This window comes from Cupressus sempervirens, chromosome 6, assembly GCF_028749045.1.
Source record: "Cupressus sempervirens isolate cs-2001-9-10 chromosome 6, ASM2874904v1, whole genome shotgun sequence".
NCBI classification, from domain to species: Eukaryota; Viridiplantae; Streptophyta; class Pinopsida; order Cupressales; family Cupressaceae; genus Cupressus; species Cupressus sempervirens.
In genome coordinates, this window is record NC_143123.1 from 613,749,636 (window position 1) to 613,764,109 (window position 14,474).

Sequence of the window (14,474 nt, forward strand, 5' to 3'; positions counted from 1 at the left end):
AATGTTAAGAGAGGGGAGATAAATTCTTGAGTCCAAATCCTAAACCCTTAAGGCATTTGTCCTAATTGATTATTAGGACAAGTATCTGAGTTGAGTACCCTCTGAATGCGTCGAATGACATTAATTCATGATTATAACCCTTTAGTCTGATTTTGTATATTTTTCTATGATGGGTTTTTGTATTTTATTTTATGAGTCTTTGGTGTATTTTCTATTAATCAAGTCTAATTAAAAGATTAAATTAATGATTTAATTTAATGAAAAATTATTATGATATTTTCATATTTACTTATATTTAATTAACTAGAAAATCAATTAAATAAAAGAATTAAATTTGAAGATAAAAGTTATAAGGATAAATTTAGAATGTGATAGTATTAATTTAATTTAATAATAATATATTTAGAGTTCATTTTTAAATAAATGCTAAATAATATTATTATTTAAGTTAATAAATATTTTATCAGTTAAGTTTCAAAAATAAATTTAAAAAGTGGAAAAGAAATTAATTAAAAGATAAAAACAAGTATATTTAATAAAGATATTTTAATGGCATGAAGTACACATGGGATTAAATTTAATAAATTAATTAAAAGCAAAGTCAAGTGGAAATTAAATAAACTTATTTAATAATTCAATTAATGTGCATGAAGAGAAAAAGAAAAGATTAAGAAAATATAAAAGAAAAATTAATAAAAGTTAATATGGAGTTTGAGTCTTGTGAGCAAGGAGTTCTCTCAGGTGAACATACAATTAGTGCCCTGATTTGAGGAGAGAACTCCTTATCACCAAATTGAGGGTTCATTTTTGAGGGAGATGAATTTGGGCATGAATTTTGGGGAGAAAATTTGGAAGTGAATTTTGGAAAGGAAACTTTGGGAAAATTGTTTGAGAAGTTCTTGGCACTAGTAAATTTAGGCCTAAATTTCGACGCGAAAAGGTCAAAATTTCGACCAGAGTAGGTCGATAAGGTGACTAAGCTTGTTGTCAGTCTTTTTTGGTTGGTTTTTTGACACACACATTTTGCGTCAAAATTTTGACTTCATAAAGGTGGACTTACTGATGTGAATTTCATCAATTTCCTTAGTCCAACTTGAATTGTTATTTTCTCATTTGTGAGCACCATTGGTCAAAATTTTGACGTAAACCCACACCAATTTGGCGTTGAAATTGCAACCAAAACCCCTTACTTTTCTATGCTAATGCCATACAATCGATGCCAAAGGTGACCAATTTGGCATCAAAATGACGACCAAAACCCCTTACTCTTCTACATTGGTGCCATACAATCGACGTCAAAGTGAAGACGTTTGTGTCGAAATTGAGACCAAGATATGTAGAAATTTCAACGAGATGTCCCAATTATTGTAAACGCTTTGCTCTCATAGGAGCCTTCTAAACTGCACAAATTTGATTCTAAAGTGTAATTTCTTGGTGCATGAGAGTTAGGGTATCATGCACATTTCTACCTCCATACCATTGTTTTGTTCATGACATGATTTATTTCATACAAAACAATGGGAAGGAGGAAGAAATGTGCATGATATCTTGAGTCTCCACCGAGCAATTATGGTTTACAACTCAAATTTTGTGTAGTTTAAAAGGCTCCTATGAGAGAAAAGCCTTTGCAATAATTGGCACAATGCGTCTAAATTTTGGTTCCTGTTGTATATGAGCAATGTTAGTATGCTAAAAGAAACCAAATTTAAATAAAGCTTCTACAAACTAAACAAAATTCATAAACTTCAAGATAGACTAAGATGAGCTCTCAATTAAGAATATGAGCCATTAATGGGCTCTCTCAATAAGAAGCTCTCTTGTTGAGTGGCTTTGTCTAAATAGATAGGATGTATGCTCAAGCTTATGCTTCAAAAAGGGCTTCAAATGGAGTTGGAATTTGGGTGTGAGTGTATGGTTTTGATGTAAAATGGCTTCTTAAAATGGCATTATGACTTTACTTCATGGATTGTGTTGTTTTGCAAAGGGGAAGGATCCAATTTATAGGCAAGAGGCTTGAGGGATTGAGGGCTAAGATGCAAGGATGGGAAAAAGCTCATGGAGGGCTCAAATTGCATGAGAGGAGAGCACATGGATTGTGCTTCCTTACAACCAATCAGAGAGTGACACATGTCACAGGGTGAGAGGATGGAAGAAAGGGGAAGGATGAGTCAACAAAGGAGGCTCAAGGGATAAAATCTTCATAAAGACCCTCATAATGGCTTGTAAGAGCAATAAAAGGGCTTGGAAGAGTCATTTATGGCCTAGTGGGCTTCATAAAGTTTTATGGTTGGGATATTTTGAGGGAGATGAGAGAAATTTTGACTTGGGCTTGATTAGGAAGGTTTTAAGCTTGCTTAGGCTTGTGCAAATGATTAGAGGATGGATTAGGATGGTTTAGGATTAGCTTAGGAATAGACAAGTGGATGGCATTTAATGAGGGTAGGTGAAGGAGGAGATATTTGTTAACTTTGGCTTGGGTTAGTAAGTTTTATTAACCCATGTTTAGGGAATGTGACAAGGTTAGGAGGGGATTAGGATTAGGTTTAAAGACATCTTCTAGAAGAGTATAGACTTTGGATGAGGATAAAGACTTTCTAGAATAGTCCAGAACGTCCTAGGATGAGGATGAAGACTTTCTAGAAGAGCCTAGAACTTCTTAGGATGAGGATAAATTAGATTTTTAGGAAATAAATAAATTTTTATTTATTTCAAGGGTTTGGGTTGAGGAGATATTATTAAAACTTTTTTAATAAACATGAGTATTAATATTTAATCTTAATTAAATATTTTGAGTTGGGATTAGGGGTAGGAAATGATGGGATTAGCCTTTAATCAAAATTAAAGAAGGATTAGAAGATTTTGGAAGAGGTTAGTGGTCTTAAGGAAATTGGCCAAGTTTTGGGAAAAAAATAAATTTTTTATTTATTTTGGATTTTTTGGTCAATTTATTAATTAAATAATTAATAAATAAGGAAATAATGTTTAAATAAGATTTAAAATTTTTTGGGAGGGATTCCTTAATTAAATATTTTTAATTAAGATAAAGGGATTTAATGGCATAAAAATAAATTAATTAATTAAATAAATAAATAATTAAATAAATAATTAATTAATAAATGATGATGTCATCAGGAATTTTTCAGAAAATAAAAATACTTTATTTTCTAAAAGTTTTTAGGTGTCTACACCTGCAGGGAAGAATAAAATTAGGAAGAATTATTTATCAAGAATGAAAGCCAATAATTTCATCTATTTTTCAAACAGATAAATGTGACAAAAAAAGCTTACAGTCCCAATCACATCATCATAAGAGCGCATATATAACTATAACTATAACTATGTCTAAAACCAACATAATTTACAAATATCCACAATTCAAATATTATCCCTTGATGTTTTCTTTAATGTAAAGTATTAAGTCAACTATGTTATTGCCTTGGATGTAATACCACACTGTCATTAGGCTAAAGTCTGCAACAAGATTTACAAATGCAAGGAGAACTACCCAACCAAAGTAGAAAATGACATGAAAAGTTAACAATCTATCAATTAACAATCTAGATGAAATATTTCTAACAATTGAATTGTATGTTATAGAAACAAAAAATTACCTTAAAATTGATACCTCACCAGTTGTTCATTTGCATCCATAATGGCTTCACAAAAGTTGAAAGCTTACGATTTTTCAAGAACACAAAAGGCACTTGTAGTTCAGTTGCACGGTGAGGGCAAGAGACTATCAATATTGACTGTGGAGTTGCAGATAGGTAAGCGATAAACATAAAAAGGTAGTACAAGGCACCATTTTCCATGTTCTAATATGATGAACTACCTTGGAGCTGGTTCTAAACCTTGATTGCTTAATGTTGGATTTGATCCAATGGCACCATTTTCTGGAGGAGGTCGCACACGCCACTTTCCTACTGATTTTGAAGGCACTTAATAAAGGATCTTTGCTAGTTGATCTCCCTTGTGAGCTCTCAACTAAAAGAGAATTCCTAATTGAAGAATGCCAAAGATAGTCATGATGTACCTATCAGTCAAAGATAGTCACAATGTACCTATTGCTAATAGGTACATCGTGACTATCTTCAACATTCTCTTATGGCTCTTGTGGTTCTAATATTATAACATGAGGCTTCCTCTTCTTTTTTTGAGCATAAGGTTGATGCGGCCCTGTAATAAGAAATAAATGGGTTAAATTTCAATTATGTACAACACAAAGAAAACCAAAATGTAATAGCATTTTTTAACAGAAAATGAACTATATAAACTTATAAAGCTCATAATAATAATAGGCCATAAAATTGGACAGATTTTTTGTAGCTTTCTAGGATGATTGGGGTGCACTTATCATCATGATCTAAATTATGTAAGAGATTAGCATGTGTTATTTCAGCAAAGATAACTGCCTGAGAGAAATGAGTAGATGTTGGTGATTGTTCACTTTATCTAATTTGGTATTTTCTTGCTAGGTTTCAAATTATTAATTTATATAGTCTATTAACCAATCCAAGCCTTACTATTATCCCTATTTTGTTAAGTTAATCATGGCCTAATCTTTGCTTCAAAGCTAAAGTCCAAGATTTACTCTCATTGGTATTCAGCTTCCATTGATGCTTGTGAGATTCCTATTTTGTTGAACAACTACATTATAACTTTCCATTCTTTATATCTTATCCTCATATAGCTAAAAAAATGTCACTATTATTTTCTTTCGATTCCCTATATCTTATTCACATAGTAATGGAAATGTCATTCTTATTTTGAAATCTATGAATTCAAAAACAAAGTTCAAGGGAAACTAGCATATCATATGATGTCAAATGGGCATCTCAAAAATTGTATGAAAAATGATCTCATAAGCATGCCATGCTTCATCCAGAAGAGCTACAATTCCCCCTAGTTTCTACATATACAAAATACAATTGCATTTAAGATCTTGGTCCTCAATTTCAAAAGTTTGTGCTCTAATAAACATGAATTTCTATCAAAGCACTACAAGTTAAATTGAGAAAGGGATCATTCATTCTAAAATATTTAGTCCATAAGATACTCAATTCTATAGAAAAAATTATTATTTGAAGTTATGAATAAGTGTTAACCCACTGATTTACCTATAACCAGGATGCTTATTGAGAACCTTAATTAAAATGATATATTGTGTGTATGTTTAACTATCATTTTGCATCTACATCTAACTAGAAAAGGAAATGGATATCAAAAAAGACCTTTTCAATCAAATCCAAAACATCTTGATTGTCAACAAACTCAATGTAGCTCCAATCAATTTCTTCTCTTATGTATTCATCATGTTCCATCTAAAGACATGTTGCATAGCATATACAAAAATCCATACAAAAAAGCAAATATCATACACAACAAAATAATATTAAAATAGTTAAGTAAATATACCTTGAGCAAAGAGCAAAAAAAAAAGGTATAAAAAATATATTTCTTTCAAAAATCATGATAATTTAATAGATATGGAGCTTTCTGACCTGATTGAAGTGTTGTTGTAGCTTCTCATTTGTAAGATTGATACAAAATAGTTCAAAACTGCAATGAAGAAAAAAATAGGTTTTCCTTAGCTCACCAAAGAGTAATATGTAAACATTTCATATTATGAAAGCTTTCAAATATAGCTCGCTAAATTGCAGTGACTATAGCTACAAGGCATGATTTGAAATATGTAGTCTTGATGTCTATTAAAAAATGTGCCTGTTATTCTTAGAAATCTCAAAACTATAAATATCAAGAATGCCAATTAGGGTCTTGGCCAATCAAATTATTTATTTTATTTACCAGCATGTATCCAATACGAATGGCATTATCTTAAGAAGAGCCCATAGAAAAATATATATTCTGAAAAAACTAAGAAATATACTTCACTCTCCAAATATATTCTTCTTTGAGATCTTGTCCTAAGAAACACAATACTCACAAATGGTACATCATACTAGTCAAACAATCATGAGTATACTATTTTTGCCAATGCATCTCGGCTAGTAAGTGTAGCAACTAGGTCAAGAGATTTGTAGTGCTTTCATCTCGAGTCACAATGACACGTTTACAAAAGAGTCTTCCAGAACCTTAACATCACACCTAAGATAATATATAATGTAGTTATTAACCCACGCATAACTGTTTTCTTGCTGTGCAAGTGTAAGAATTCAAGACTAGCCATTGAGGGATATAGATAATCTTGAAGGATTATTGATTTAGTCTTTAGATGATGCTTGAGGTAGCAAGGAGGAGGTGATATATTTTATTCTTTAAAGAATGCTAGATGTATTGTGTAGGGAGCCCTGGTATCAACAAAGACAAAAATGAGTACTGCATAAGCTAGAGTTAGGATGTGGGAACATCATAGTTCAGAAGAATATGTTCTGGTTAAATTGCACTAAGAAAATTGAGCATTTTGAATTTGAAAAATTTAAGTTTACTCCCAAACCATTGCACGTCAAAGTTTAAGCATTCAAAATTTATAAACATTCTTTTTACTCCAAAATGAAAGCACACCAAAGGAAAAACTACAAATAAGAAAGCTCTGATTTCCTATATATGGCACTCAGGTTATTGTAGACTCTAGAAAACTGTACAAAATAGTATATTAATTGGAACAATAAAAAGCATAAGAAATTATTTCCTATTATTGTTTGTTAAAATATATATTTGGTTTATAAGGACTACCAATTAGTAGAAGTTTCTCATTTCCACCATCAAATCCTTCCATCTCTATAAGGAATTGTGTCTTTAATCTTCTGCTCGACTCATGCTCTCCTTCTGACTTGCATTGTCACCCACGATTATGGATAAGAATTAAGTGTTTCTCTTAGATTACAATGCAATGGTTTTTCTGTAGACTAACATACAAATTTGAAAATATATGGCATATTTACTTGAGAGAGAAGAGAATCTATTTCATCAACAAATATTACTGTAGGTTGTCGACAGTAAGCAACTCCAAACAATGCCCTCACCAGTTTCTCACCTTCACCTATATTTATATCCATGATCAATAGGAACAAGAATCAAACTATTTAGAAGGGAAAAAAAAACTTTGGGATCTATTATATACAATGGTTCAAAAAGCACAATGCTTGTTGAAAGTTTTGTGAAGGGGCCTAGTGGTAACAAGTTAAGTGGATTGACTGTGCGGAAAGCTCCATAGTTAAGTGTGTTGTAATAGCCTATATTACTAGAATGGGTAACCTCTCAAAAGAACTAGTGCTTTAGCCTTTAGCTCTATGAACATTTCCTAGATGCAATGAATGCTAAGTGGACCATTCAAGATTCAGAAAGATAGGTTCTTGTGACTCATAAAAAATGGATCAATGAAGATTGACTCAAAACTATGACCAATTTTGGTTGGAAGATTTTTGGTGGATAGAAATGGGATGTAATGTTTGGAGATGTTTATTGGGATGTTTTTGAAGGTGTTTGAATCAAATTCAAACTTGTGTGTTGCAGGAAATGGTTTTTTCTAGAAAGCCCTAGGTTGTTAATCCATTTCATGAGGGTTTGTTGGTTGGGAGTTTAGATGTGGTTATCTAGAAAATCTAAGTTTAAAATTGGTGGTATTTTTTTTCTCTACCAAAACTATTTTAGGTCTTTTGAGTCTTGGAGGGTAGTGGAGGATAGGGCTTCTTTGTTGGGCTAGGCTAATTAGGCCTGGTGCATGTGCAATCAACAAGAAAAGGCTTCACCAGCCAAGGCATGAAGGTCTGAGTTTAAGATGGGTTTAATAAATCCAAAAAGGGTATTTGGAAAGGTAATCAACTTACAAGGCTGTTTGGAAACTTTTCATGGAATTTCCAAATTTCTGTTTGGACAAGGCTACTAGGCAAGCCTAGAAGGACTATAGTAAAGAATGACGAAAGATGGATTGTTTGGAGTGGATCATTATAGATAGACCATGATAAGTTGATCCAAGGTTTTGTGACCAGTGTGAGAAGCTTGGTTGAGATTTTGGTATGGTGGAGTTGCTAAGTAAAATATTGAACAAAGAAAGCTTCAGGTACTATAATACAAGCTAAAAGATTTTCTTAGCTAGACATATAAGAGATTTCATTTAGGAACAACACTCTCCAGTGCATCTAATGTTGAAAATTCTATTTATAAATATATGTGTCTAGCTAAGAAAATATGCAATGCAATTCCTTTTGGCTGGACTGTGGAAAGCTAGATTGCACAAAACAAGAAATAATCTTGTCATTCAAGGAAGAACCAAAAAAAAATTAAAATTACCATAAGACTTGAAGCTTTAGCATATTGACATACAAATATTGTAAATTCATAGCCAAGAAATATACATAGATTTCTATGAGAAAAATGTACATTGGTATAGATGATAGAGAACCCAGATTACAAATATTATTGGTTTATGATTTTCAGATTGTAACCAATCTTCATGGCTAGGCTGAAAGATCCTCACAAGTAGCCTATCTACAGTAGAGTGTTCTAAATACAAACATCTTATTCTTTCCCTTCTAAACATTTTTATGCATGCAACATAACAAAGTACAGAAAGCTTCACTGTAGCATTATAAATTAAATATGCATATCTCTATGAATGATCTCTGCAATAAATCATTCATATCCCAAAAGTAGAAACACCTATAGTTCATCATTTTCTACCACTTTGAGACCCCAAAGAAAATCTTCACAATGTCATACATATGAAAAGACCTTTCTAGTATGTATATCTTTCTTTGCTTGAAAATCATAAAATGGAGGTGTATGAAAGCAAGGCTCCATTGACATGACTTTATGACATGGTGGATCTAGAATAGTGTCATTTTTAGGCTTAAACATAATCAAAGGCTTTATGCCTGCAAAACCTTGAGCTACATATCCAAATGTGGACCATGGGCTTATTATAAGTACATCACAAAGAGAAAGAAGATACATTTCTACCCATGCCTTCATACCGTGAGATTGATTTTTAGTGTGCTGCCATTCTTCATGACTAGGTTGAAAGACACTCACAATCTGCCCATCTATGGTAGGGTGTTCCCAACACAAGTCTCTGATTCTTTCATAGTACCCAAAAAATAGAGAGGTTACTCATACTACATTAGGCTTCTTTACAAATCCATTTTCATATGTAGGTTCAAGGAATTCATCACTATGAGATATGTTGGGTAGAATTTTGTCCTTCTAACTATAAACCAAAACCTAATTTGATATGTGGGAAGTACCTGAGATCATATGTTCTGATCTGCAGACCTATCCTTTGTTTTGCATGAGCTAGATAAGCTTGATAGAATCTAGTAATCAAGCCCCAGATTGGATTGGTGGGGTGATATACGTACCTACCTAAATAATGAAAAATAGAATCTCTTTGAGGAAATAAATGGTTCAATTCCTCATCGAATGAGGGTAGTAGGTAGAGAGAGGGGACAAAATAGTTATTAGACCTTAGAAACAACCATGGTATATGCTTTAGAAATTGCACCCGCACATGCAATCCTTATATGTGTCTAATTTCTCACAAATAGAAACCATTTGTTATTTTTTTGATGTTATCTTTTATTATGTAAGACTTCCGTTAAGAACAAGTGCTTCCCTAGAAAAACAATTATACAAGGTTTTTTACATTCAAGAATCAAAACAATAAAAGAACTTAAAAGCATGATTTTATTAGGAACTTACTCACTTACTCGTCAATGAACTGGCAGAAATATAAAAGAAAGTAGCTTTGCCTTCTCCTGCAATAGCTCTTCCAATCATCATTTTCCCAGTACCCTAAGAGAAAGTTAAATGTACTTTATTGTAAACAAAAATGAATTTCCAACATATAAAGAATACAGAATAAATCAGACCGACTTATAGGAGGGCCAAATAAGAGGAGCCCTTTGCCTGGAGAGCGACAGCCTTGAAAGATGTCAAGTTGCAATAGAGGCCATATGACCATTTTTTTCACACACTTTTTGGCATGCTCTAGCCCAGCTTTAGTATAATTTTGGAAAATTAAATATTAATGTTAATGGGTACATAGAAATAAACATGAATAATATTGTCATCAATTCATTTAGCCATATTAAATTTACCAATATCATCCCATCGAACATTGGGATCCTGGTCCATTATCTCATTGCTAACATGCTCTATCAGACATGGTTCCAAGTTACATAGCTTATTAGGAAGCTCACCATCAGGACCAACAAGCATTTCTAAACTGAAAATATAGGACAAAAAAGAAACAACCATTACCATGCTTCAAACCAAAATTGCTAGAGATGGTTATTTATTTAATTAAAATCAAAATCAATTGATCCTATTAAAAAATAATGGCTAGAAGTAAAATATTGCATTTATATCAATATTCTAAATGACGCATTGTAGGAAAGCCACCAACTTGATGAGTCTTGAAATACTAAAGTCGTGATGCGCATGAAAGCCTTCCCAATATCTCAAAAAAATTTGAATGGTAAATCAAAATGTAATCAAATAGAAAGAGCTCATTGAAAACTATATAATAAAAAATGCAACTAGGCAGAAAAAAACTCCATATGATGTTGTTGATACTATGAAGTAAGCTGGACTGCTGAGATCTAGCTCTTCTATGCAAAGATCTCTACCATGGTATTGAATAATTAAATATTGAACTTTAAGATAAAACATTTCCTTAAGCAATACAAAATAGTAATTTGATGTTTTTTGTAGCTTCAACTAGGCCTACACTCCTCCGAGAACCAATCAATCATGTATGTGTTTCCTATTACACCTCTTGGTATCTCCAGTCTAATCCTTAATATCCCATCTATAAAAATCCTTTGTCGATAAAATTTTGGCTTTGCTTGCTTCTTTTCCATCTTCTTAGATATTTTGTATCATGCTTGCATTTTCTCAACTGAAATGGTTGCCCTTTGCCCATTTACTAATTATGTGTTTGACAGTTGACCTACTTAAAATTTATAATATTTTGTCACTTTTGAAGACTCAAGCAAGGGAATAAGTAATGATTATTAGAATGTATGCTTTCCAACTATACCTTATAGACTTCTTACAACCATATCATATTTTTGATAGGTTAGAAATGAGATAGCTAGTTATGTCCAATACAAGAGGTAGCTATGAGTTATTGTCAAACTACCTTCAGATTTGCAATACTTATCTTTGCACAAGATATTTTTATAACTAAATAGTTTGAAGGATCGTGACCAGAGAAAAAAGCCCAAGAAACCAAGGTTACCGAAGACAAGCAAAGGTAGTTTGCTATGGAATATGCATGTGGATAGAGTATTTCCCAACCTGTCTGAACATTTGAGCTGCAAAAGGATGTTGATTATATACTTTACAGTACAAAAAATTAGTATACACAGACAAGGTTGAATAGGCACTATAGCAACATATTTAGAACTAGTAAAACATCCAAATCACCATTAAAGAAAGGAATCATACATGAATAACTCCACAACCATCTTAAGATGAAACATAGTTGTCTCATCTTTTGGCTTAAAAGAATCACTATCATTGCCTAACCACAAAATTATTGTAGTATTCAACTATGTTCTTCATAGCCTATAAAAGCTAAGGTTGCAACGTTTATAATGATTATAGACAAAAATATTAATTTAAACCAACAATATTATCATCAATATTTTTAAATGTAGAATGAAATGGTTGTAAGTATGCATTTCTACCACATGCAAATGATTTTGAGATACAAACTTGTGCAATCCAATCTCCCAAGGAATAGACAACACCACTTATTGCCATCTTTGCCAAAATAGGATTTTTCATAAAGCTATGTTAGAATAGTTACTAAGATGGTCATAAATTATGTTGTTATAGTAAAAGAATACTTTAACTTAAGAAAAAAAGCTATACAATATTAAAACATGACATCATGCTTTAAAAACTAAAAAGGTACCTGTAAGGAAGAACTTCATTTCAACTTGCTAATTGGTTGTCACTATTAACTATAAGCTTATCTTTAAAATTTGAGCTTCACTTGGTTTCAAGAATAGTTTAAGATTCTCTACTAAACAAGGCCAACCACGTGAAGGTGGAAGCTCATTTGGCCCCTCCCCCAACCCGCCACCCCCAAAATCACTCTAAATTCCCCATTAACATTTAATAACATTCATTCATTAATCCATTTTTGAAATATAACATTCAATCATTATAATCACATGATAACATTCATTAACACATAAAATTCATAAACACACAACATTCATGAATAATTCATTAACACAAAATTCATTAACATGCAACATTCAAGAGTAAGTCATTCATGAATAATTCATTAACACAATATTCATTAACACCCAACATTAATGAATAATATTCATTAACAATATTCATTAACACAATATTCATTAACAATATTCAAGAGTAAGTCATTCATGAATAATCATTTCTTTTTTTCTTTCTTGCCGTTTCTTTTTTTCATAAAATTTCTAAAAGGAATATCAATGTCCTCATCATCCCCCTCCTCTACTGGTTCTATCGCATCTCTCCTCCTCATCCATTTAGGAGCATCATGAGGCTGCTGCACCAAAGGAGGGTCCGCTACAATAACAAGTACTTCATGAGTTAAATTCGCACCATTTTGTATTAGTGAATTATGAGTTTTTATTTAAGTAAAAGAACTATAAATCAAAAAAAAATTAAAAGAAAAAAACATAGATTTTCTTTACCTGAATGTGCGTCATGATCTACCTGCTCATCAACCTAAACATCCTTCGACACTCGTTCAGCACGACATGATTCTATATCCTCAAAAAAAAAAGGTTACACCAAGTTTAATTAAAGATGTTAAATTGTATTAATAATTATATAATTAGTTTTAAATAAAAAATGAGCACCTCCAACGATAGTACGATGCACATCAGGGGCTTCATGATGTTGTGTATGATCTATGTCATGATTCACAGGCTGCATTGCAATGTCATGCACATTATTATCAAATAAATTGTTGCTCAAGTATTCAATTTCTAATATATTTTTTGGCATATTTACCTATGCACATGATGTAGGAGACTGTTCGGTTGGGCCAATGGAAGCTTGCCGTAGGCATTCAGCCAACACTGCATAACCTTGCTTGAAGGAAATTTTTTTGTGTTCTTCTGTGGCCTCCAGATTAAAATCACTGCCGTGCATTTTTTTATTAATTAACAAAATTATTTGCAATTCATTTACTCCTACTTACAATGCATGCTTTGATTTTCGAATATCCCCCAGAGCCAAGTCTGTGCTGCCCAACCTTTTCTAGCCTTGCCTTTGTTGCCTTTGATGTGTCCTACAACCTATGAAAAGTTTGAAATATGTTAGATGATATAGATATAAAGATCATTACTAATTAGTGGATTATTATATATTGATATGAAGGTTTTAGCATAAAGAAGCATGTTCCACCAAAAATATGAAAAAAGGGAAGAAATTATAGCATCATACCTTTAATTATAAAATAGCTTTAAAACAAAACAACATCACATATATGCATTTTAAATTGATCTTTAATTACCCATTATTCACAATAGATTCAGAAATTTAAACTAAAAAATTCAAATATATTATCATGTCATCATGTTGAGCTTGCAAGGAGCAATGCACATATTTCAATAAGAGAGAGCACACGACTATCAAAGCATGATGGAAGACATTAGATGAAAAAATAATTTTTTTCACTGACTATACAAGTTGGGATATACAATATAAGAAATGTATATTGTGGACAATTCAAGATTAAATTTATAGGGAAATCTAGGTATGTTAGTAGTTTTCAAGTTAAAGATATCAGCCACATTGATGAGCTAGTCTCAATTCTTTCAATTTTTCTGTCCTTTCTCATGACATTCATTTCTAGTGACATGTGTAATCATGCTATTTATCCATGGAGTTTGTGACATATAAGGGATAATTTTTAGAAAAATCTATAATAAAAATTTTAAAAAATTGATCCAATCTCTTGCAATTGCATGACTTGTAGATTGTGGGAAGTGAACCACTACAAAGGATAAGTATCTTTTGAGATCTCAAACTCCTACAATACACTCAGAAACACAATCATTGGATTTCAATTAATTATAAGATTGTGGTTTAATTTAGGAAGTCTTGGAGGTTTCTTTTTGTATTGTGAGCACAGAGAAGAATTAATTTGTGAGGTCTTTATAAACTAGATATATGGATCACAAAGACTTTTTGGGCAGTCAATCAAACTCTCTGTCCTAGATGTCAATGCAACATGGTACGAACGAGGACTATCACAAGATCCATTTGTATTCTACATGGTTTCTGAGGAGAGAAAGTGTCAAGGTGCAATAACAGATTATTAAATGCTGAAAGGGAAGCAAATGACACAAAGGAAATGAGGGAAAAGAAATCACCCAAAATCAAAGAGGATTGTGGTTGTTTTTCCAGTAAGAGATCCCTCCAAGATTTTCACACCAAAGACCAAAGAGAAATGTTATGATGATTGAATAGGATCTTGTCGTAGTCAAATCACCACTTTGGTGTTC

The 14,474-nt window shown here is 32.1% G+C and overlaps 1 pseudogene; it reads right to left on the reverse strand.

Annotated features, from left to right (window-relative positions):
- Positions 1-8,619: 8,619 nt before the first annotated feature.
- LOC149553731 (galactoside 2-alpha-L-fucosyltransferase-like) overlaps positions 8,620-14,474 on the reverse strand; it is a 40,092-nt pseudogene continuing 34,237 nt past the window's right edge.